The following is a 20,546-nucleotide window of genomic DNA, read 5'->3' as shown; positions in this document are numbered from 1 at the left end:
TGAGTGCAAGAAAATGGACCAGGATTACATGAGGTGCAGTGCCAAGGACCAGAAGATGCCAAAGCTCAGCTCACAGGTACTGCAAATGCTAGAAGAAAAGTCGAGGAGGAAGACACAACTTGCAGGGGAAGATATGAGAGCCATGGCATTGTTGCTGAAAAAAAAGAAAAAAATCACTGGCAAAGACAAACCCATCAAAAGGCATGAGACACTGTCAAGTGCTGGCACTTGGTCCAAAGATAGCCCATTTGATTCCCATTGAAATCGCAAGATTTCGTTTCCCTTCCCGAAAGGAAATGAAATTTCCTTTCGGGAAGGGAAACGAAATCTTGCGACCCTGCAAAGAAAGGCTTACAAACGCTCTGGAAAGGAGATATGATCAAATGAAATGCGCCCGCAAAAATTCCCAAATCCAGAAAATTTGGACATTTAGTGACTACAAGAAAATGGTGTGGGAGGAAACGTGGTGCAGTGCAAGGGACCAAAAGGTACAAAAACTAAGCTCAGACATGCAGGCAAGGCAGGGCAAATAGACGAGGAGGAAGACACAACTTGCAGGGGGAGATATCAGAGCCATGGCATGGTTGCTGATGAAAATAAAAAAAAATTTGCAAATTGAGTGAGTGCAAGAAAATGGACCAGGATTACATGAGGTGCAGTGCCAAGGACCAGAAGACGCCAAAGCTCAGCTCACAGGTGCTGCAAATGCTAGAAGAAAAGTCGAGGAAGAAGACACAACTTGTAGGGGAAGATATGAGAGCCATGGCATTGCTGCTGAAAAAAAAGAAAAAAATCACCGGCAAAGACAAACCCATCAAAAGGCATGAGACACTGTCAAGTGCTGGCACTTGGTCCAAAGATAGCCCAATTGATTCCCATTGAAATCGCAAGATTTCGTTTCCCTTCCCGAAAGGAAATGAAATTTCCTTTCGGGAAGGGAAACGAAATCTTGCGACCCTGCAAAGAAAGGCTTACAAACGCTCTGGAAGGGAGATATGATCAAATGAAATGCACCGGCAAAAAAATCCCCAAAACCAGAAAATTTGGACGTTCTGTGACTACAAGAAAATGGTTTGGGAGGAAACGTGGTGCAGTGCAAGGGACCAAAAGGTACAAAAACTAAGCTCAGACATGCAGGCAAGGCAGGGCAAATAGACGAGGAGGAAGACACAACTTGCAGTGGGAGAGATCAGAGCCATGGCATGGTTGCTGATGAAAAAAAAAAAAAAAATTTGCAAATTGAGTGAGTGCAAGATAATGGACCAGGATTACATGAGGTGCAGTGCCAAGGACCAGAAGATGCCAAAGCTCAGCTCACAGGTGCTGCAAATGCTAGAAGAAAAGTCGAGGAGGAAGACACAACTTGCAGGGGAAGATATGAGAACCATGGCATTGTTGCTGAAAAAAAAGAAAAAAATCACCGGCAAAGACAAACCCATCAAAAGGCATGAGACACTGTCAAGTGCTGGGACTTGGTCCAAAGATAGCCCAATTGATTCCCATTGAAATCGCAAGATTTCGTTTCCCTTCCCGAAAGGAAATGAAATTTCCTTTCGGGAAGGGAAACGAAATCTTGCGACCCTGCAAAGAAAGGCTTACAAACGCTCTGGAAGGGAGATATGATCAAATGAAATGCACCGGCAAAAAAATCCCCAAAACCAGAAAATTTGGACGTTCTGTGACTACAAGAAAATGGTGTGGGAGGAAACGTGGTGCAGTGCAAGGGACCAAAAGGTACAAAAACGAAGCTCAGACATCCAGGCAAGGCAGGGCAAATAGACGAGGAGGAAGACACAACTTGCAGGGGGAGATATCAGAGCCATGGCATGGTTGCTGATGAAAATTTAAAAAAAATTTGCAAATTGAGTGAGTGCAAGAAAATGGACCAGGACTACATGAGGTGCAGTGCCAAGGACCAGAAGATGCCAAAGCTCAGCTCACAGGTGCTGCAAATGCTAGAAGTAAAGTCGAGGAGGAAGACACAACTTGTAGGGGAAGATATGAGAGCCATGGCATTGCTGCTGAAAAAAAAGAAAAAAATCACCGGCAAAGACAAACCCATCAAAAGGCATGAGACACTGTCAAGTGCTGGCACTTGGTCCAAAGATAGCCCAATTGATTCCCATTGAAATCGCAAGATTTCGTTTCCCTTCCCAAAAGGAAATGAAATTTCCTTTCGGGAAGGGAAACGAAATCTTGCGACCCTGCAAAGAAAGGCTTACAAACGCTCTGGAAAGGAGATATGATCAAATGAAATGCGCCCGCAAAAAAATTCCCAAATCCAGAAAATTTGGACATTTAGTGACTACAAGAAAATGGTGTGGGAGGAAACGTGGTGCAGTGCAAGGGACCAAAAGGTACAAAAACTAAGCTCAGACATGCAGGCAAGGCAGGGCAAATAGACGAGGAGGAAGACACAACTTGCAGGGGGAGATATCAGAGCCATGGCATGGTTGCTGATGAAAAAAAAAAAAAAAAATTTGCAAATTGAGTGAGTGCAAGAAAATGGACCAGGATTACATGAGGTGCAGTGCCAAGGACCAGAAGATGCCAAAGCTCAGCTCACAGGTGCTGCAAATGCTAGAAGAAAAGTCGAGGAGGAAGACACAACTTGTAGGGGAAGATATGAGAGCCATGGCATTGTTGCTGAAAAAAAAGAAAAAAATCACCGGCAAAGACAAACCCATCAAAAGGCATGAGACACTGTCAAGTGCTGGCACTTGGTCCAAAGATAGCCCAATTGATTCCCATTGAAATCGCAAGATTTCGTTTCCCTTCCCGAAAGGAAATGAAATTTCCTTTCGGGAAGGGAAACGAAATCTTGCGACCCTGCAAAGAAAGGCTTACAAACGCTCTGGAAGGGAGATATGATCAAATGAAATGCACCGGCAAAAAAATCCCCAAAACCAGAAAATTTGGACATTTAGTGACTACAAGAAAATGGTTTGGGAGGAAACGTGGTGCAGTGCAAGGGACCAAAAGGTACAAAAACTAAGCTCAGACATGCAGGCAAGGCAGGGCAAATAGACGAGGAGGAAGACACAACTTGCAGGGGGAGATATCAGAGCCATGGCATGGTTGCTGATGAAAATTTTAAAAAAATTTGCAAATAGAGTGAGTGCAAGAAAATGGACCAGGATTACATGAGGTGCAGTGCCAAGGACCAGAAGATGCCAACGCTCAGCTCACAGGTGCTGCAAATGCTAGAAGTAAAGTCGAGGAGGAAGACACAACTTGCAGGGGAAGATATGAGAGCCATGGCATTGCTGCTGAAAAAAAAGAAAAAAATCACCGGCAAAGACAAACCCATCAAAAGGCATGAGACACTGTCAAGTGCTGGCACTTGTTCCAAAGATAGCCCAATTGATTCCCATTGAAATCGCAAGATTTCGTTTCCCTTCCCGAAAGGAAATGAAATTTCCTTTCGGGAAGGGAAACGAAATCTTGCGACCCTGCAAAGAAAGGCTTACAAACGCTCTGGAAAGGAGATATGATCAAATGAAATGCGCCCGCAAAAAAATTCCCAAATCCAGAAAATTTGGACATTTAGTGACTACAAGAAAATGGTGTGGGAGGAAACGTGGTGCAGTGCAAGGGACCAAAAGTTACAAAAACTAAGCTCAGACATGCAGGCAAGGCAGGGCAAATAGACGAGGAGGAAGACACAAATTGCAGGGGGAGATATCAGAGCCATGGCATGGTTGCTGATGAAAATAAAAAAAAAATTTGCAAATTGAGTGAGTGCAAGATAATGGACCAGGATTACATGAGGTGCAGTGCCAAGGACCAGAAGATGCCAAAGCTCAGCTCACAGGTGCTGCAAATGCTAGAAGAAAAGTCGAGGAGGAAGACACAACTTGCAGGGGAAGATATGAGAACCATGGCATTGTTGCTGAAAAAAAAGAAAAAAATCACCGGCAAAGACAAACCCATCAAAAGGCATGAGACACTGTCAAGTGCTGGCACTTGGTCCAAAGATAGCCCATTTGATTCCCATTGAAATCGCAAGATTTCGTTTCCCTTCCCGAAAGGAAATGAAATTTCCTTTCGGGAAGGGAAACGAAATCTTGCGACCCTGCAAAGAAAGGCTTACAAACGCTCTGGAAGGGAGATATGATCAAATGAAATGCACCGGCAAAAAAATCCCCAAAACCAGAAAATTTGGACGTTCTGTGACTACAAGAAAATGGTGTGGGAGGAAACGTGGTGCAGTGCAAGGGACCAAAAGGTACAAAAACTAAGCTCAGACATGCAGGCAAGGCAGGGCAAATAGACGAGGAGGAAGACACAACTTGCAGGGGGAGATATCAGAGCCATGGCATGGTTGCTGATGAAAATTTAAAAAAAATTTGCAAATTGAGTGAGTGCAAGAAAATGGACCAGGATTACATGAGGTGCAGTGCCAAGGACCAGAAGATGCCAAAGCTCAGCTCACAGGTGCTGCAAATGCTAGAAGTAAAGTCGAGGAGGAAGACACAACTTGTAGGGGAAGATATGAGAGCCATGGCATTGCTGCTGAAAAAAAAGAAAAAAATCACCGGCAAAGACAAACCCATCAAAAGGCATGAGACACTGTCAAGTGCTGGCACTTGGTCCAAAGATAGCCCAATTGATTCCCATTGAAATCGCAAGATTTCGTTCCCCTTCCCAAAAGGAAATGAAATTTCCTTTCGGGAAGGGAAACGAAATCTTGCGACCCTGCAAAGAAAGGCTTACAAACGCTCTGGAAAGGAGATATGATCAAATGAAATGCACCGGCAAAAAATCCCCAAAACCAGAAAATTTGGACATTTAGTGACTACAAGAAAATGGTGTGGGAGGAAACGTGGTGCAGTGCAAGGGACCAAAAGGTACAAAAACTAAGCTCAGACATGCAGGCAAGGCAGGGCAAATAGACGAGGAGGAAGACACAACTTGCAGGGGGAGATATCAGAGCCATGGCATGGTTGCTGATGAAAATAAAAAAAAAATTTGCAAATTGAGTGAGTGCAAGATAATGGACCAGGATTACATGAGGTGCAGTGCCAAGGACCAGAAGATGCCAAAGCTCAGCTCACAGGTGCTGCAAATGCTAGAAGAAAAGTCGAGGAGGAAGACACAACTTGCAGGGGAAGATATGAGAAACATAGCATTGTTGCTGAAAAAAAAGAAAAAAATCACCGGCAAAGACAAACCCATCAAAAGGCATGAGACACTGTCAAGTGCTGGGACTTGGTCCAAAGATAGCCCAATTGATTCCCATTGAAATCGCAAGATTTCGTTTCCCTTCCCGAAAGGAAATGAAATTTCCTTTCGGGAAGGGAAACGAAATCTTGCGACCCTGCAAAGAAAGGCTTACAAACGCTCTGGAAAGGAGATATGATCAAATGAAATGCGCCCGCAAAAATTCCCAAATCCAGAAAATTTGGACATTTAGTGACTACAAGAAAATGGTGTGGGAGGAAACGTGGTGCAGTGCAAGGGACCAAAAGGTACAAAAACTAAGCTCAGACATGCAGGCAAGGCAGGGCAAATAGACGAGGAGGAAGACACAACTTGCAGGGGGAGATATGAGAGCCATGGCATGGTTGCTGATGAAAATAAAAAAAAATTTGCAAATTGAGTGAGTGCAAGAAAATGGACCAGGATTACATGAGGTGCAGTGCCAAGGACCAGAAGATGCCAAAGCTCAGCTCACAGGTGCTGCAAATGCTAGAAGAAAAGTCGAGGAAGAAGACACAACTTGTAGGGGAAGATATGAGAGCCATGGCATTGCTGCTGAAAAAAAAGAAAAAAATCACCGGCAAAGACAAACCCATCAAAAGGCATGAGACACTGTCAAGTGCTGGCACTTGGTCCAAAGATAGCCCAATTGATTCCCATTGAAATCGCAAGATTTCGTTTCCCTTCCCGAAAGGAAATGAAATTTCCTTTCGGGAAGGGAAACGAAATCTTGCGACCCTGCAAAGAAAGGCTTACAAACGCTCTGGAAGGGAGATATGATCAAATGAAATGCACCGGCAAAAAAATCCCCAAAACCAGAAAATTTGGACGTTCTGTGACTAGAAGAAAATGGTTTGGGAGGAAACGTGGTGCAGTGCAAGGGACCAAAAGGTACAAAAACTAAGCTCAGACATGCAGGCAAGGCAGGGCAAATAGACGAGGAGGAAGACACAACTTGCAGTGGGAGAGATCAGAGCCATGGCATGGTTGCTGATGAAAAAAAAAAAAAAATTTGCAAATTGAGTGAGTGCAAGATAATGGACCAGGATTACATGAGGTGCAGTGCCAAGGACCAGAAGATGCCAAAGCTCAGCTCACAGGTGCTGCAAATGCTAGAAGAAAAGTCGAGGAGGAAGACACAACTTGCAGGGGAAGATATGAGAACCATGGCATTGTTGCTGAAAAAAAAGAAAAAAATCACCGGCAAAGACAAACCCATCAAAAGGCATGAGACACTGTCAAGTGCTGGCACTTGGTCCAAAGATAGCCCAATTGATTCCCATTGAAATCGCAAGATTTCGTTTCCCTTCCCGAAAGGAAATGAAATTTCCTTTCGGGAAGGGAAACGAAATCTTGCGACCCTGCAAAGAAAGGCTTACAAACGCTCTGGAAGGGAGATATGATCAAATGAAATGCACCGGCAAAAAAATCCCCAAAACCAGAAAATTTGGACGTTCTGTGACTACAAGAAAATGGTGTGGGAGGAAACGTGGTGCAGTGCAAGGGACCAAAAGGTACAAAAACTAAGCTCAGACATCCAGGCAAGGCAGGGCAAATAGACGAGGAGGAAGACACAACTTGCAGGGGGAGATATCAGAGCCATGGCATGGTTGCTGATGAAAATTTAAAAAAAATTTGCAAATTGAGTGAGTGCAAGAAAATGGACCAGGACTACATGAGGTGCAGTGCCAAGGACCAGAAGATGCCAAAGCTCAGCTCACAGGTGCTGCAAATGCTAGAAGTAAAGTCGAGGAGGAAGACACAACTTGTAGGGGAAGATATGAGAGCCATGGCATTGCTGCTGAAAAAAAAGAAAAAAATCACCGGCAAAGACAAACCCATCAAAAGGCATGAGACACTGTCAAGTGCTGGGACTTGGTCCAAAGATAGCCCAATTGATTCCCATTGAAATCGCAAGATTTCGTTTCCCTTCCCAAAAGGAAATGAAATTTCCTTTCGGGAAGGGAAACGAAATCTTGCGACCCTGCAAAGAAAGGCTTACAAACGCTCTGGAAAGGAGATATGATCAAATGAAATGCGCCCGCAAAAAAATTCCCAAATCCAGAAAATTTGGACATTTAGTGACTAAAAGAAAATGGTGTGGGAGGAAACGTGGTGCAGTGCAAGGGACCAAAAGGTACAAAAACTAAGCTCAGACATGCAGGCAAGGCAGGGCAAATAGACGAGGAGGAAGACACAACTTGCAGGGGGAGATATCAGAGCCATGGCATGGTTGCTGATGAAAATAAAAAAAAAATTTGCAAATTGAGTGAGTGCAAGAAAATGGACCAGGATTACATGAGGTGCAGTGCCAAGGACCAGAAGATGCCAAAGCTCAGCTCACAGGTGCTGCAAATGCTAGAAGAAAAGTCGAGGAGGAAGACACAACTTGTAGGGGAAGATATGAGAGCCATGGCATTGTTGCTGAAAAAAAAGAAAAAAATCACCGGCAAAGACAAACCCATCAAAAGGCATGAGACACTGTCAAGTGCTGGCACTTGGTCCAAAGATAGCCCAATTGATTCCCATTGAAATCGCAAGATTTCGTTTCCCTTCCCGAAAGGAAATGAAATTTCCTTTCGGGAAGGGAAACGAAATCTTGCGACCCTGCAAAGAAAGGCTTACAAACGCTCTGGAAGGGAGATATGATCAAATGAAATGCACCGGCAAAAAAATCCCCAAAACCAGAAAATTTGGACATTTAGTGACTACAAGAAAATGGTTTGGGAGGAAACGTGGTGCAGTGCAAGGGACCAAAAGGTACAAAAACTAAGCTCAGACATGCAGGCAAGGCAGGGCAAATAGACGAGGAGGAAGACACAACTTGCAGGGGGAGATATCAGAGCCATGGCATGGTTGCTGATGAAAATTTAAAAAAAATTTGCAAATAGAGTGAGTACAAGAAAATGGACCAGGATTACATGAGGTGCAGTGCCAAGGACCAGAAGATGCCAACGCTCAGCTCACAGGTGCTGCAAATGCTAGAAGTAAAGTCGAGGAGGAAGACACAACTTGTAGGGGAAGATATGAGAGCCATGGCATTGCTGCTGAAAAAAAAGAAAAAAATCACCGGCAAAGACAAACCCATCAAAAGGCATGAGACACTGTCAAGTGCTGGCACTTGGTCCAAAGATAGCCCAATTGATTCCCATTGAAATCGCAAGATTTCGTTTCCCTTCCCAAAAGGAAATGAAATTTCCTTTCGGGAAGGGAAACGAAATCTTGCGACCCTGCAAAGAAAGGCTTACAAACGCTCTGGAAAGGAGATATGATCAAATGAAATGCACCGGCAAAAAATCCCCAAAACCAGAAAATTTGGACATTTAGTGACTACAAGAAAATGGTGTGGGAGGAAACGTGGTGCAGTGCAAGGGACCAAAAGGTACAAAAACTAAGCTCAGACATGCAGGCAAGGCAGGGCAAATAGACGAGGAGGAAGACACAACTTGCAGGGGGAGATATCAGAGCCATGGCATGGTTGCTGATGAAAATAAAAAAAAAATTTGCAAATTGAGTGAGTGCAAGATAATGGACCAGGATTACATGAGGTGCAGTGCCAAGGACCAGAAGATGCCAAAGCTCAGCTCACAGGTGCTGCAAATGCTAGAAGTAAAGTCGAGGAGGAAGACACAACTTGTAGGGGAAGATATGAGAGCCATGGCATTGCTGCTGAAAAAAAAGAAAAAAATCACCGGCAAAGACAAACCCATCAAAAGGCATGAGACACTGTCAAGTGCTGGCACTTGGTCCAAAGATAGCCCAATTGATTCCCATTGAAATCGCAAGATTTCGTTTCCCTTCCCGAAAGGAAATGAAATTTCCTTTCGGGAAGGGAAACGAAATCTTGCGACCCTGCAAAGAAAGGCTTACAAACGCTCTGGAAGGGAGATATGATCAAATGAAATGCACCGGCAAAAAAATCCCCAAAACCAGAAAATTTGGACGTTCTGTGACTACAAGAAAATGGTTTGGGAGGAAACGTGGTGCAGTGCAAGGGACCAAAAGGTACAAAAACTAAGCTCAGACATGCAGGCAAGGCAGGGCAAATAGACGAGGAGGAAGACACAACTTGCAGGGGGAGATATCAGAGCCATGGCATGGTTGCTGATGAAAATAAAAAAAAAATTTGCAAATTGAGTGAGTGCAAGATAATGGACCAGGATTACATGAGGTGCAGTGCCAAGGACCAGAAGATGCCAAAGCTCAGCTCACAGGTGCTGCAAATGCTAGAAGTAAAGTCGAGGAGGAAGACACAACTTGTAGGGGAAGATATGAGAACCATAGCATTGTTGCTGAAAAAAAAGAAAAAAATCACCGGCAAAGACAAACCCATCAAAAGGCATGAGACACTGTCAAGTGCTGGCACTTGGTCCAAAGATAGCCCAATTGATTCCCATTGAAATCGCAAGATTTCGTTTCCCTTCCCGAAAGGAAATGAAATTTCCTTTCGGGAAGGGAAACGAAATCTTGCGACCCTGCAAAGAAAGGCTTACAAACGCTCTGGAAAGGAGATATGATCAAATGAAATGCGCCCGCAAAAATTCCCAAATCCAGAAAATTTGGACATTTAGTGACTACAAGAAAATGGTGTGGGAGGAAACGTGGTGCAGTGCAAGGGACCAAAAGGTACAAAAACTAAGCTCAGACATGCAGGCAAGGCAGGGCAAATAGACGAGGAGGAAGACACAACTTGCAGGGGGAGATATCAGAGCCATGGCATGGTTGCTGATGAAAATAAAAAAAAATTTGCAAATTGAGTGAGTGCAAGAAAATGGACCAGGATTACATGAGGTGCAGTGCCAAGGACCAGAAGATGCCAAAGCTCAGCTCACAGGTGCTGCAAATGCTAGAAGTAAAGTCGAGGAGGAAGACACAACTTGCAGGGGAAGATATGAGAACCATGGCATTGCTGCTGAAAAAAAAGAAAAAAATCACCGGCAAAGACAAACCCATCAAAAGGCATGAGACACTGTCAAGTGCTGGCACTTGGTCCAAAGATAGCCCAATTGATTCCCATTGAAATCGCAAGATTTCGTTTCCCTTCCCAAAAGGAAATGAAATTTCCTTTCGGGAAGGGAAACGAAATCTTGCGACCCTGCAAAGAAAGGCTTACAAACGCTCTGGAAAGGAGATATGATCAAATGAAATGCACCGGCAAAAAATCCCCAAAACCAGAAAATTTGGACATTTAGTGACTACAAGAAAATGGTGTGGGAGGAAACGTGGTGCAGTGCAAGGGACCAAAAGGTACAAAAACTAAGCTCAGACATGCAGGCAAGGCAGGGCAAATAGACGAGGAGGAAGACACAACTTGCAGGGGGAGATATCAGAGCCATGGCATGGTTGCTGATGAAAATAAAAAAAAAATTTGCAAATTGAGTGAGTGCAAGATAATGGACCAGGATTACATGAGGTGCAGTGCCAAGGACCAGAAGATGCCAAAGCTCAGCTCACAGGTGCTGCAAATGCTAGAAGAAAAGTCGAGGAGGAAGACACAACTTGCAGGGGAAGATATGAGAGCCATGGCATTGTTGCTGAAAAAAAAGAAAAAAATCACTGGCAAAGACAAACCCATCAAAAGGCATGAGACACTGTCAAGTGCTGGGACTTGGTCCAAAGATAGCCCAATTGATTCCCATTGAAATCGCAAGATTTCGTTTCCCTTCCCGAAAGGAAATGAAATTTCCTTTCGGGAAGGGAAACGAAATCTTGCGACCCTGCAAAGAGAGGCTTACAAACGCTCTGGAAAGGAGATATGATCAAATGAAATGCGCCCGCAAAAATTCCCAAATCCAGAAAATTTGGACATTTAGTGACTACAAGAAAATGGTGTGGGAGGAAACGTGGTGCAGTGCAAGGGACCAAAAGGTACAAAAACTAAGCTCAGACATGCAGGCAAGGCAGGGCAAATAGACGAGGAGGAAGACACAACTTGCAGGGGGAGATATCAGAGCCATGGCATGGTTGCTGATGAAAATAAAAAAAAAATTTGCAAATTGAGTGAGTGCAAGAAAATGGACCAGGATTACATGAGGTGCAGTGCCAAGGACCAGAAGATGCCAAAGCTCAGCTCACAGGTGCTGCAAATGCTAGAAGAAAAGTCGAGGAGGAAGACACAACTTGTAGGGGAAGATATGAGAGCCATGGCATTGTTGCTGAAAAAAAAGAAAAAAATCACCGGCAAAGACAAACCCATCAAAAGGCATGAGACACTGTCAAGTGCTGGCACTTGGTCCAAAGATAGCCCAATTGATTCCCATTGAAATCGCAAGATTTCGTTTCCCTTCCCGAAAGGAAATGAAATTTCCTTTCGGGAAGGGAAACGAAATCTTGCGACCCTGCAAAGAAAGGCTTACAAACGCTCTGGAAGGGAGATATGATCAAATGAAATGCACCGGCAAAAAAATCCCCAAAACCAGAAAATTTGGACATTTAGTGACTACAAGAAAATGGTTTGGGAGGAAACGTGGTGCAGTGCAAGGGACCAAAAGGTACAAAAACTAAGCTCAGACATGCAGGCAAGGCAGGGCAAATAGACGAGGAGGAAGACACAACTTGCAGGGGGAGATATCAGAGCCATGGCATGGTTGCTGATGAAAATTTAAAAAAAATTTGCAAATAGAGTGAGTACAAGAAAATGGACCAGGATTACATGAGGTGCAGTGCCAAGGACCAGAAGATGCCAACGCTCAGCTCACAGGTGCTGCAAATGCTAGAAGTAAAGTCGAGGAGGAAGACACAACTTGTAGGGGAAGATATGAGAGCCATGGCATTGCTGCTGAAAAAAAAGAAAAAAATCACCGGCAAAGACAAACCCATCAAAAGGCATGAGACACTGTCAAGTGCTGGCACTTGGTCCAAAGATAGCCCAATTGATTCCCATTGAAATCGCAAGATTTCGTTTCCCTTCCCAAAAGGAAATGAAATTTCCTTTCGGGAAGGGAAACGAAATCTTGCGACCCTGCAAAGAAAGGCTTACAAACGCTCTGGAAAGGAGATATGATCAAATGAAATGCACCGGCAAAAAATCCCCAAAACCAGAAAATTTGGACATTTAGTGACTACAAGAAAATGGTGTGGGAGGAAACGTGGTGCAGTGCAAGGGACCAAAAGGTACAAAAACTAAGCTCAGACATGCAGGCAAGGCAGGGCAAATAGACGAGGAGGAAGACACAACTTGCAGGGGGAGATATCAGAGCCATGGCATGGTTGCTGATGAAAATAAAAAAAAAATTTGCAAATTGAGTGAGTGCAAGATAATGGACCAGGATTACATGAGGTGCAGTGCCAAGGACCAGAAGATGCCAAAGCTCAGCTCACAGGTGCTGCAAATGCTAGAAGTAAAGTCGAGGAGGAAGACACAACTTGTAGGGGAAGATATGAGAGCCATGGCATTGCTGCTGAAAAAAAAGAAAAAAATCACCGGCAAAGACAAACCCATCAAAAGGCATGAGACACTGTCAAGTGCTGGCACTTGGTCCAAAGATAGCCCAATTGATTCCCATTGAAATCGCAAGATTTCGTTTCCCTTCCCGAAAGGAAATGAAATTTCCTTTCGGGAAGGGAAACGAAATCTTGCGACCCTGCAAAGAAAGGCTTACAAACGCTCTGGAAGGGAGATATGATCAAATGAAATGCACCGGCAAAAAAATCCCCAAAACCAGAAAATTTGGACGTTCTGTGACTACAAGAAAATGGTTTGGGAGGAAACGTGGTGCAGTGCAAGGGACCAAAAGGTACAAAAACTAAGCTCAGACATGCAGGCAAGGCAGGGCAAATAGACGAGGAGGAAGACACAACTTGCAGGGGGAGATATCAGAGCCATGGCATGGTTGCTGATGAAAATAAAAAAAAAATTTGCAAATTGAGTGAGTGCAAGATAATGGACCAGGATTACATGAGGTGCAGTGCCAAGGACCAGAAGATGCCAAAGCTCAGCTCACAGGTGCTGCAAATGCTAGAAGTAAAGTCGAGGAGGAAGACACAACTTGTAGGGGAAGATATGAGAACCATAGCATTGTTGCTGAAAAAAAAGAAAAAAATCACCGGCAAAGACAAACCCATCAAAAGGCATGAGACACTGTCAAGTGCTGGCACTTGGTCCAAAGATAGCCCAATTGATTCCCATTGAAATCGCAAGATTTCGTTTCCCTTCCCGAAAGGAAATGAAATTTCCTTTCGGGAAGGGAAACGAAATCTTGCGACCCTGCAAAGAAAGGCTTACAAACGCTCTGGAAAGGAGATATGATCAAATGAAATGCGCCCGCAAAAATTCCCAAATCCAGAAAATTTGGACATTTAGTGACTACAAGAAAATGGTGTGGGAGGAAACGTGGTGCAGTGCAAGGGACCAAAAGGTACAAAAACTAAGCTCAGACATGCAGGCAAGGCAGGGCAAATAGACGAGGAGGAAGACACAACTTGCAGGGGGAGATATCAGAGCCATGGCATGGTTGCTGATGAAAATAAAAAAAAATTTGCAAATTGAGTGAGTGCAAGAAAATGGACCAGGATTACATGAGGTGCAGTGCCAAGGACCAGAAGATGCCAAAGCTCAGCTCACAGGTGCTGCAAATGCTAGAAGTAAAGTCGAGGAGGAAGACACAACTTGCAGGGGAAGATATGAGAACCATGGCATTGCTGCTGAAAAAAAAGAAAAAAATCACCGGCAAAGACAAACCCATCAAAAGGCATGAGACACTGTCAAGTGCTGGCACTTGGTCCAAAGATAGCCCAATTGATTCCCATTGAAATCGCAAGATTTCGTTTCCCTTCCCAAAAGGAAATGAAATTTCCTTTCGGGAAGGGAAACGAAATCTTGCGACCCTGCAAAGAAAGGCTTACAAACGCTCTGGAAAGGAGATATGATCAAATGAAATGCACCGGCAAAAAATCCCCAAAACCAGAAAATTTGGACATTTAGTGACTACAAGAAAATGGTGTGGGAGGAAACGTGGTGCAGTGCAAGGGACCAAAAGGTACAAAAACTAAGCTCAGACATGCAGGCAAGGCAGGGCAAATAGACGAGGAGGAAGACACAACTTGCAGGGGGAGATATCAGAGCCATGGCATGGTTGCTGATGAAAATAAAAAAAAAATTTGCAAATTGAGTGAGTGCAAGATAATGGACCAGGATTACATGAGGTGCAGTGCCAAGGACCAGAAGATGCCAAAGCTCAGCTCACAGGTGCTGCAAATGCTAGAAGAAAAGTCGAGGAGGAAGACACAACTTGCAGGGGAAGATATGAGAGCCATGGCATTGTTGCTGAAAAAAAAGAAAAAAATCACTGGCAAAGACAAACCCATCAAAAGGCATGAGACACTGTCAAGTGCTGGGACTTGGTCCAAAGATAGCCCAATTGATTCCCATTGAAATCGCAAGATTTCGTTTCCCTTCCCGAAAGGAAATGAAATTTCCTTTCGGGAAGGGAAACGAAATCTTGCGACCCTGCAAAGAGAGGCTTACAAACGCTCTGGAAAGGAGATATGATCAAATGAAATGCGCCCGCAAAAATTCCCAAATCCAGAAAATTTGGACATTTAGTGACTACAAGAAAATGGTGTGGGAGGAAACGTGGTGCAGTGCAAGGGACCAAAAGGTACAAAAACTAAGCTCAGACATGCAGGCAAGGCAGGGCAAATAGACGAGGAGGAAGACACAACTTGCAGGGGGAGATATCAGAGCCATGGCATGGTTGCTGATGAAAATTTAAAAAAAATTTGCAAATTGAGTGAGTGCAAGAAAATGGACCAGGATTACATGAGGTGCAGTGCCAAGGACCAGAAGATGCCAAAGCTCAGCTCACAGGTGCTGCAAATGCTAGAAGAAAAGTCGAGGAGGAAGACACAACTTGCAGGGGAAGATATGAGAGCCATGGCATTGTTGCTGAAAAAAAAGAAAAAAATCACTGGCAAAGACAAACCCATCAAAAGGCATGAGACACTGTCAAGTGCTGGCACTTGGTCCAAAGATAGCCCATTTGATTCCCATTGAAATCGCAAGATTTCGTTTCCCTTCCCGAAAGGAAATGAAATTTCCTTTCGGGAAGGGAAACGAAATCTTGCGACCCTGCAAAGAAAGGCTTACAAACGCTCTGGAAAGGAGATATGATCAAATGAAATGCGCCCGCAAAAATTCCCAAATCCAGAACATTTGGACATTTAGTGACTACAAGAAAATGGTGTGGGAGGAAACGTGGTGCAGTGCAAGGGACCAAAAGGTACAAAAACTAAGCTCAGACATGCAGGCAAGGCAGGGCAAATAGACGAGGAGGAAGACACAACTTGCAGGGGGAGATATGAGAGCCATGGCATGGTTGCTGATGAAAATAAAAAAAAATTTGCAAATTGAGTGAGTGCAAGAAAATGGACCAGGATTACATGAGGTGCAGTGCCAAGGACCAGAAGACGCCAAAGCTCAGCTCACAGGTGCTGCAAATGCTAGAAGAAAAGTCGAGGAAGAAGACACAACTTGTAGGGGAAGATATGAGAGCCATGGCATTGCTGCTGAAAAAAAAGAAAAAAATCACCGGCAAAGACAAACCCATCAAAAGGCATGAGACACTGTCAAGTGCTGGCACTTGGTCCAAAGATAGCCCAATTGATTCCCATTGAAATCGCAAGATTTCGTTTCCCTTCCCGAAAGGAAATGAAATTTCCTTTCGGGAAGGGAAACGAAATCTTGCGACCCTGCAAAGAAAGGCTTACAAACGCTCTGGAAGGGAGATATGATCAAATGAAATGCACCGGCAAAAAAATCCCCAAAACCAGAAAATTTGGACGTTCTGTGACTACAAGAAAATGGTTTGGGAGGAAACGTGGTGCAGTGCAAGGGACCAAAAGGTACAAAAACTAAGCTCAGACATGCAGGCAAGGCAGGGCAAATAGACGAGGAGGAAGACACAACTTGCAGTGGGAGAGATCAGAGCCATGGCATGGTTGCTGATGAAAAAAAAAAAAAAAATTTGCAAATTGAGTGAGTGCAAGATAATGGACCAGGATTACATGAGGTGCAGTGCCAAGGACCAGAAGATGCCAAAGCTCAGCTCACAGGTGCTGCAAATGCTAGAAGAAAAGTCGAGGAGGAAGACACAACTTGCAGGGGAAGATATGAGAACCATGGCATTGTTGCTGAAAAAAAAGAAAAAAATCACCGGCAAAGACAAACCCATCAAAAGGCATGAGACACTGTCAAGTGCTGGCACTTGGTCCAAAGATAGCCCAATTGATTCCCATTGAAATCGCAAGATTTCGTTTCCCTTCCCGAAAGGAAATGAAATTTCCTTTCGGGAAGGGAAACGAAATCTTGCGACCCTGCAAAGAAAGGCTTACAAACGCTCTGGAAGGGAGATATGATCAAATGAAATGCACCGGCAAAAAAATCCCCAAAACCAGAAAATTTGGACGTTCTGTGACTACAAGAAAATGGTGTGGGAGGAAACGTGGTGCAGTGCAAGGGACCAAAAGGTACAAAAACTAAGCTCAGACATCCAGGCAAGGCAGGGCAAATAGACGAGGAGGAAGACACAACTTGCAGGGGGAGATATCAGAGCCATGGCATGGTTGCTGATGAAAATTTAAAAAAAATTTGCAAATTGAGTGAGTGCAAGAAAATGGACCAGGACTACATGAGGTGCAGTGCCAAGGACCAGAAGATGCCAAAGCTCAGCTCACAGGTGCTGCAAATGCTAGAAGTAAAGTCGAGGAGGAAGACACAACTTGTAGGGGAAGATATGAGAGCCATGGCATTGCTGCTGAAAAAAAAGAAAAAAATCACCGGCAAAGACAAACCCATCAAAAGGCATGAGACACTGTCAAGTGCTGGCACTTGGTCCAAAGATAGCCCAATTGATTCCCATTGAAATCGCAAGATTTCGTTTCCCTTCCCGAAAGGAAATGAAATTTCCTTTCGGGAAGGGAAACGAAATCTTGCGACCCTGCAAAGAAAGGCTTACAAACGCTCTGGAAGGGAGATATGATCAAATGAAATGCACCGGCAAAAAAATCCCCAAAACCAGAAAATTTGGACGTTCTGTGACTACAAGAAAATGGTGTGGGAGGAAACGTGGTGCAGTGCAAGGGACCAAAAGGTACAAAAACTAAGCTCAGACATGCAGGCAAGGCAGGGCAAATAGACGAGGAGGAAGACACAACTTGCAGGGGGAGATATCAGAGCCATGGCATGGTTGCTGATGAAAATTTAAAAAAAATTTGCAAATTGAGTGAGTGCAAGAAAATGGACCAGGATTACATGAGGTGCAGTGCCAAGGACCAGAAGATGCCAAAGCTCAGCTCACAGGTGCTGCAAATGCTAGAAGTAAAGTCGAGGAGGAAGACACAACTTGTAGGGGAAGATATGAGAGCCATGGCATTGCTGCTGAAAAAAAAGAAAAAAATCACCGGCAAAGACAAACCCATCAAAAGGCATGAGACACTGTCAAGTGCTGGCACTTGGTCCAAAGATAGCCCAATTGATTCCCATTGAAATCGCAAGATTTCGTTTCCCTTCCCAAAAGGAAATGAAATTTCCTTTCGGGAAGGGAAACGAAATCTTGCGACCCTGCAAAGAAAGGCTTACAAACGCTCTGGAAAGGAGATATGATCAAATGAAATGCACCGGCAAAAAATCCCCAAAACCAGAAAATTTGGACATTTAGTGACTACAAGAAAATGGTGTGGGAGGAAACGTGGTGCAGTGCAAGGGACCAAAAGGTACAAAAACTAAGCTCAGACATGCAGGCAAGGCAGGGCAAATAGACGAGGAGGAAGACACAACTTGCAGGGGGAGATATCAGAGCCATGGCATGGTTGCTGATGAAAATAAAAAAAAAATTTGCAAATTGAGTGAGTGCAAGATAATGGACCAGGATTACATGAGGTGCAGTGCCAAGGACCAGAAGATGCCAAAGCTCAGCTCACAGGTGCTGCAAATGCTAGAAGAAAAGTCGAGGAGGAAGACACAACTTGCAGGGGAAGATATGAGAACCATAGCATTGTTGCTGAAAAAAAAGAAAAAAATCACCGGCAAAGACAAACCCATCAAAAGGCATGAGACACTGTCAAGTGCTGGGACTTGGTCCAAAGATAGCCCAATTGATTCCCATTGAAATCGCAAGATTTCGTTTCCCTTCCCGAAAGGAAATGAAATTTCCTTTCGGGAAGGGAAACGAAATCTTGCGACCCTGCAAAGAAAGGCTTACAAACGCTCTGGAAGGGAGATATGATCAAATGAAATGCACCGGCAAAAAAATCCCCAAAACCAGAAAATTTGGACATTTAGTGACTACAAGAAAATGGTGTGGGAGGAAACGTGGTGCAGTGCAAGGGACCAAAAGGTACAAAAACTAAGCTCAGACATGCAGGCAAGGCAGGGCAAATAGACGAGGAGGAAGACACAACTTGCAGGGGGAGATATCAGAGCCATGGCATGGTTGCTGATGAAAAAAAAAAAAAAAATTTGCAAATTGAGTGAGTGCAAGAAAATGGACCAGGATTACATGAGGTGCAGTGCCAAGGACCAGAAGATGCCAAAGCTCAGCTCACAGGTGCTGCAAATGCTAGAAGAAAAGTCGAGGAGGAAGACACAACTTGTAGGGGAAGATATGAGAGCCATGGCATTGTTGCTGAAAAAAAAGAAAAAAATCACCGGCAAAGACAAACCCATCAAAAGGCATGAGACACTGTCAAGTGCTGGCACTTGGTCCAAAGATAGCCCAATTGATTCCCATTGAAATCGCAAGATTTCGTTTCCCTTCCCGAAAGGAAATGAAATTTCCTTTCGGGAAGGGAAACGAAATCTTGCGACCCTGCAAAGAAAGGCTTACAAACGCTCTGGAAGGGAGATATGATCAAATGAAATGCACCGGCAAAAAAATCCCCAAAACCAGAAAATTTGGACATTTAGTGACTACAAGAAAATGGTTTGGGAGGAAACGTGGTGCAGTGCAAGGGACCAAAAGGTACAAAAACTAAGCTCAGACATGCAGGCAAGGCAGGGCAAATAGACGAGGAGGAAGACACAACTTGCAGGGGGAGATATCAGAGCCATGGCATGGTTGCTGATGAAAATTTAAAAAAAATTTGCAAATAGAGTGAGTGCAAGAAAATGGACCAGGATTACATGAGGTGCAGTGCCAAGGACCAGAAGATGCCAACGCTCAGCTCACAGGTGCTGCAAATGCTAGAAGTAAAGTCGAGGAGGAAGACACAACTTGTAGGGGAAGATATGAGAGCCATGGCATTGCTGCTGAAAAAAAAGAAAAAAATCACCGGCAAAGACAAACCCATCAAAAGGCATGAGACACTGTCAAGTGCTGGCACTTGGTCCAAAGATAGCCCAATTGATTCCCATTGAAATCGCAAGATTTCGTTTCCCTTCCCGAAAGGAAATGAAATTTCCTTTCGGGAAGGGAAACGAAATCTTGCGACCCTGCAAAGAAAGGCTTACAAACGCTCTGGAAAGGAGATATGATCAAATGAAATGCGCCCGCAAAAAAATTCCCAAATCCAGAAAATTTGGACATTTAGTGACTACAAGAAAATGGTGTGGGAGGAAACGTGGTGCAGTGCAAGGGACCAAAAGGTACAAAAACTAAGCTCAGACATGCAGGCAAGGCAGGGCAAATAGACGAGGAGGAAGACACAACTTGCAGGGGGAGATATCAGAGCCATGGCATGGTTGCTGATGAAAATAAAAAAAAAATTTGCAAATTGAGTGAGTGCAAGATAATGGACCAGGATTACATGAGGTGCAGTGCCAAGGACCAGAAGATGCCAAAGCTCAGCTCACAGGTGCTGCAAATGCTAGAAGAAAAGTCGAGGAGGAAGACACAACTTGCAGGGGAAGATATGAGAACCATGGCATTGTTGCTGAAAAAAAAGAAAAAAATCACCGGCAAAGACAAACCCATCAAAAGGCATGAGACACTGTCAAGTGCTGGCACTTGGTCCAAAGATAGCCCATTTGATTCCCATTGAAATCGCAAGATTTCGTTTCCCTTCCCGAAAGGAAATGAAATTTCCTTTCGGGAAGGGAAACGAAATCTTGCGACCCTGCAAAGAAAGGCTTACAAACGCTCTGGAAGGGAGATATGATCAAATGAAATGCACCGGCAAAAAAATCCCCAAAACCAGAAAATTTGGACGTTCTGTGACTACAAGAAAATGGTGTGGGAGGAAACGTGGTGCAGTGCAAGGGACCAAAAGGTACAAAAACTAAGCTCAGACATGCAGGCAAGGCAGGGCAAATAGACGAGGAGGAAGACACAACTTGCAGGGGGAGATATCAGAGCCATGGCATGGTTGCTGATGAAAATTTAAAAAAAATTTGCAAATAGAGTGAGTGC

The sequence above is a fragment of the Passer domesticus genome, chromosome 1 (assembly GCF_036417665.1).
Source record: "Passer domesticus isolate bPasDom1 chromosome 1, bPasDom1.hap1, whole genome shotgun sequence".
Lineage (NCBI taxonomy): Eukaryota > Metazoa > Chordata > Aves > Passeriformes > Passeridae > Passer > Passer domesticus.
Note: the sequence above shows the minus strand (reverse complement) of the source record.